Here is a 5,766-nt window from a genome sequence, read left to right as displayed (position 1 = left end):
CAAACCACCTTCACTGAACAAATATTGGTTAGTAATTTATTATGCTTCAAGAACTAAGGTGAAGATTATCTTGACGAAAATGGTTAGCATAAGGTCCCTGAGTAATACAGTGTTGCTAGGTGAGTCAAGAAATTGATGGCTCACACCTAATCTGTATGGACCCAGAAGATAGGCCAAGTAATCTGCTTCAGTAATGATGACAGCCAAGAAAATCTGGTGCGGTTCATGTCTCCTCGCAATACATGATGGTGCCACAATTGGAATTGACTCAAGGAAACAATTTCCTTGTTTGTTGTTGTTGTTGTTTTTACCTGATCAATAAGAACCACTATTTGAATGATTTTTTTTTTACCTTCTTAAATCTTTAGCCTAGTCTGGTGTTGTCTAATTTCTTGACCATGGAATAGGAGGGGGGCTGTGGAGGTTCACATGATGAAGTGCAAAAATCCTGTCCTAGACAGTGGGCCCAGCACTACCTGGAGGACTTAATTGAAACACCTCATCTCACACTCTCTCATTTAGTAAATGTAATGCAAAGCTGAAAAATTACTTCTTTCTGAGTGACGCTTATGTTTCTGGTGCAAGAATTGCATATTTAGAACTTTTGGACATATAAGAAGTTATAGGCTAGCACGGTAAAGAGCAATTACTAAACAAAAGGTTAGTAGTTTAAAATCCACCTACAGGTGAAAAACAAGCCTAGAAATCTACTTCCAAAAGGTCACACCTTCAAACCTTTGTGAAGTTGTTAGGTTGTTGCTGTTAGGTACCATCGAGTCCACTTCAACTCATACCTGCCTGTGGACAACAGATCAAAACTGCTCTTTCCTGTGCAGTCTTCACAAACTTCAACAACGCTCTATGTCACTCCATCTCATCGAGGGTCTTCTCCTCTTTCACGACAATCTGCTTTCACCTTCATGATATCATTTTCTAAGGACAGATGGCTCCTAACAAAATGCTCAATGTATGTGAAATAAAGTTTCTTCTCCTTGCCTTAAACTCAACAAAATAAAACAACACTCCTCAAATCTCAAAAGAGGCAGTCACAGCAATATATTTATTCATTAGGGGAAAGAAGAAGTATAAGTCTCCAGCTCACCTAGAGTCCTAATAAAAAGAAATACCTGCTTCCAACTTTAGAATCATCACTAAAGAAATGCACAAATTTGTTTGGACTTAATAGCTAACACACCTAGCCTCCAGCATCCTATGATGAAGGCAGGTTCTTATGATTGTGGAGAAAATGAAGAAAACCTCAATATACAGTATGTATTTTTATATTGGGTTCAGACCACCAACTTATAGACTGAAATTAATCAGTCAATTTCCTGCAGCATCATTTAGCACCTTGGTGATGGTTAAGTTTGTGTAGATGCTTAACTGCCTGTGATTATCTGATTTGGAAATTATGATGTAGCCATTCCCTTAATGAGATTTAATGTAATCATCTCCAAAATAAGATCTACTATAAGCGGTCAATCTGTTGAAAGGGAATTCCCTTGAGAGCATGGCCTGAATTGAATATATATAGAGACATTTGATAAATTATACTTGCTGTTTTTTTCTTTTTTTCTTTTTTTTTTGTTTGATCAGGATTCTTTTTGTCACCATTTGATCTCTGGTTCTTTGGACTTGAGCAAGTGGCTTGCCATATTGACTGATAATGTAGATTTGTAAGCTTCAAAAGACACCAAGCAGCCTGTCATGTAATTTGTCAGTCTTGTCTTTGTAAGCCCTTGTGCCTACTTGAATCAGAAGAAGTCTTTATCCTGACATCTGACCTTCAGACTTGGAACTTATTAGCATCTAGCATTTGGCCATTTCCTTGAGATAAGTAGGTAAGAGTCTGTCTGTCTGTCTGTCTCTCTCTCTCTCTCTCTCTCCATACACTCATGCATGTGCATCACCCCCCCCACTCCACCCCCACCCCCACAAAATCTGTGTCTCTCCCAATGGTTCAAATCCACCAGCAATTCTGAGGGAGAAAGATGGACGATCTCTTTCCATGTCTTCTATAGTCTCAGAAACCCAACAGAGTGTCAGCTGTGACCCAATGCCATGAGTTTGTGTTTTAAATATGTATATGTATGAGAGAGAGAGAGAGAGCGAGCGTGCACAAGAGCGCTTTGTAGACTTTTTTAGAGAACTCAATCTAAGACAGTAATTTAAGCTCATTTTGAGGGTGTCCTACCTCAACATGCATCTAGTGGATTCAGGAAAGCCCACCTTTCTCACGTGAAGGAAATCAATCACTCTTTCCACAAGTCTGATGATTCCTGGGAAGCAGGAGGAATCCATTTGTTCAAGCTCTGAGGAAGTATGGGGAAAGCTATAAGACTATGCATAAGCTGGACCCCTATTTCATAAGGATGAGAACGCATAGATTCCCATCTGAATTAACCTACACAACACAGTGCTTGGCACATGAGTAGCAATCCATTAATGATTGAATTAATAAACACTGTGGAATTTAGTGAGGAAATATGAGATATTTGGGGTTTTACTCATGTAAATTCACCTAGCCTCAAAACATTCCCTAAGAAAAAGTGTGTGGTATTGACCATGCATATATGCTTCTGATCATTTTCCATGATAAATTCTCTGTACCTGTAAAGTTGTAGAAAGGAGAATAGGCAGTGTCCTGTAAAGGAAATATATTAAGAAAGGGGTTTGGTTTATTTTCCAAGATACTTGATGACTAAACATCGTCAGGCTGAACTGTAAAATCTTGTTTTTCCAGATGGTAAATGGATGTGAAAGGTTTTACAAGCCCTTCTTTTCCAAATGTTGAAAAACTTCAAGTTTTTTTTCTTGTTATAAAATGTCAGTGTTCCAGCCATTGAAAATAGTGCAATATGAAAACTTGCTGATCTGCTTTTTGTCAGGAGAAAGAAAACAACTTGTTTGGCAAAAGGAATGAACTTTCCAGCTACACGAGCAATAAAGGGACTAAATTCTTAGAAAAGAACGAAATCAAACTTCACCTGCCTGATATTTCCAGAAGATCCTGCATACTCAGCTCAGAGTCCAGAAACATTTGTCATTTATAGTACTTGATGAATTCAATGCAACTTTATCATAAACAAAGAAATAACCAAACCTGTTGCCATCAAGTCAGTTCTAACTTGTGAAAACCAAATATGTTACAGAGTAGAACTGCTCCATTGGGATTTCTTGCCTGTAATTTTATGAAAATAGATTACCGGGTCTCTCTCTTGTGGTAATGTTCAGTGAAATCAAGCCCCTAACCCAGCTTGGAGGTCATCTGAAGCTGCTGGATTCTGAAAGGTTTGTTTGCTGTTTCTGGTGAGGATTAGGTGGAATGTTGGCTCGCTAATGGATTGATTTGATTTGGCCTCCTATTTAAAAAACACTTTTGGTCAGCAGTATGGGGCTGGAATCCAGTTTGGAATCCTGGTTTTAATTATTTTTGGTCAAAAATTCTTCTAGGTGGTATAGCAGTAGTATGTCCTTTTGCTGTACAGAGGTAACTCATGGTTGCTGACTGTGACACTGATGTGTCAAATGCAATAATGGTTACCCGTGGTGGACAGTGTTTGGTGGAGCTTCCCAATTAAAACAAGCTTGGAAGCAAGAGTGGTATTCAATTCTGAAATAGCTTGCCTCCAGAAACTCTATGAACCTGGAGAAACAATGAAAGTTATACAAGTGTTCAGGTCTTTCATTCATAGTGTGGCTATGAGTTGTCTACAGCTGGATGGCACTTAACAACAACAACAACAACTTTTTAGTAAGTAGCATAACCTAACTATTCATACTACTAAGGGAGATATTCTAAACTAACTGCTCCTCCAAATATTGTATAATAATAGTCAAAATTAGGGGAAAAAACCCAAACCAAATAATAAATTGCTCTAAGTCTATTTCAACTCATAACACTCCTTTGACAGAAAGTAGAACTGCCTTGTAGAACTTCCAAGATAGTAAATTTTGTGATAGAGGGCCACATCTTTTTCCCACCATGGAGCATCTGGTGGGTTTAAACTATTGAACTTCTCTTTAGCATTTGAGCACTTAACCAGTGCAGGACAAAGGCTCTTTGGAAAATAATAATAATAACAACACTTTTCTTAATGTTATGCTGTTATGTGCCATGGAGTCACCTGCTACCTATAGCAAGCATATGTACAACAGCTGTGAAGCCTGCCCTGTCCTGAGCCAGTCTCACTGATTCTGACACATCTACCCCAAATTGCCTCTATTTACGTATTAATCCATCTCATGCTGAGTCTTCCTCTTCTGTGCTTTCTCTCTACCATTTGAGAAGTATGTCCTTCTCCAAGGATTTGTCTCTCTTGGCCACATGAACAAATATGAGAGACAGAGCTTCAAAATCCTAGCTTCCAAGTAGAAACTTGGTTTCACCCTCTTCTAGACAAACTTACTTGTTTTCATGGCTACCCATGGTTTGTTCAAGACTCTTCTCCAGCACCGCAACTCAAAGACATCAATCTTTCTATCACCTTTAGTAATTGTCCAGCTCTCTGATGAATAGCAAGTACTTGCAAAGACCATGGCCTGAATCAGGCACACCTTAGTCTCTAGACTGACATCATTACTTTTCAGTATTTTGGAGAGGTCCCCGATAGCAGATTTATGTAATGCAACTTGTCTTTTGATTTCCTGACTGCTAGTGCCAAGATTGTTGATTTTGGATAAAGCTGTAACTGTTAACAACCTCAGTCTCTTCTCCATCCATCATGGTGCTGCCAATTGGCCCAGGGGAGAGGATATTTGGCTTCTTGATGTTGAACTTCAATCCCTATTAAAAACTACAATCTTTGACCTTATGCAGCAAGCACTTCAAGTCCTCTTCATTTTCAGCAAGCAGGGTTATATCATCTGCATAAAGTAGGCTGCTGTAGTCTTCCTCCAATTTTGATACCACCAATTTTGATACCACATTCCTCCTCATAAAACCCAACTTCCCGAAAGATCTGTTTTGCATATAGATTGAAAAGGCATAGAGACAGGACACATTGCTGATGAACTCCCTTCCTGGTTTTGAACCATGCAATGTTTCCTTGCTCTGTTCTGAGGATTGCTTCCTGGTCCAAGTAAGTATAGGTTTCACATAAGCACAATCAAGTGTTTTGGGATTTCCATTTTCTCTTCAAGTTTAACTGTTGTTGTTTTTTTGTTTGTTCATTTGGTGATTCACGTAGTCAATGAAACACAGATAGACATTTCTCTGGTACTCTGCTTTCTGTCAAAATTCATCTGACATTGATGATAATGTCTCTAGCATCACGACCTCTTCTAAACCCAGACTGTACTTCTGCTTGTTCTCTGTTGATGTATCTCTTCCAGTCAGCTGGCCAGGTAATCAAAGGCAGCATCTGTGTTAGTTTTCTACAAATTGGGCATTACCCAAAAGCTTTTCTTTAATTAGGTAATTTTATTCTTACCACCAGATTATATGTTCTATAATCCACATGTTACAGATAAAGAAAATCAAGGTGAAGAAAGAATAAGCAGATTTCCTAAGTGAATAAAAACAAAAGTTGGGATCAAATTTCAAATCTGTGTAACCACAAAAGTAGTGTCCACAAACATTTTTTTTTCAGTCACAAACTAGGTTCCAAATGAAATATCATTATTCCACTTTCTAAGGGACCTGCTATAGGATCAAATAAGAAGTAGTAAGTATATGTTGTTGTTAGATGCCATCAGTTTAGGTGCTGTTAAGTTGACTAGGACTTATAGCAACAGATTTGAAACATTCCCTAACTTGATTTATCC

General features: G+C 38.4%; 1 pseudogene; it reads right to left on the bottom strand.

The window, feature by feature from the left end:
* The window catches only part of LOC102861430, a 36,650-nt pseudogene extending 32,221 nt beyond the window's left edge, over positions 1–4,429 (bottom strand).
* Positions 4,430–5,766: the final 1,337 nt, after the last annotated feature.

The sequence above is a fragment of the Elephantulus edwardii genome, unplaced genomic scaffold (assembly GCF_000299155.1).
Source record: "Elephantulus edwardii isolate Elephantulus edwardi_28Jun2011 unplaced genomic scaffold, EleEdw1.0 scaffold00041, whole genome shotgun sequence".
Taxonomy (NCBI): domain Eukaryota; kingdom Metazoa; phylum Chordata; class Mammalia; order Macroscelidea; family Macroscelididae; genus Elephantulus; species Elephantulus edwardii.
Note: the sequence above shows the minus strand (reverse complement) of the source record. Positions and strands in the feature narration are given on the sequence as shown.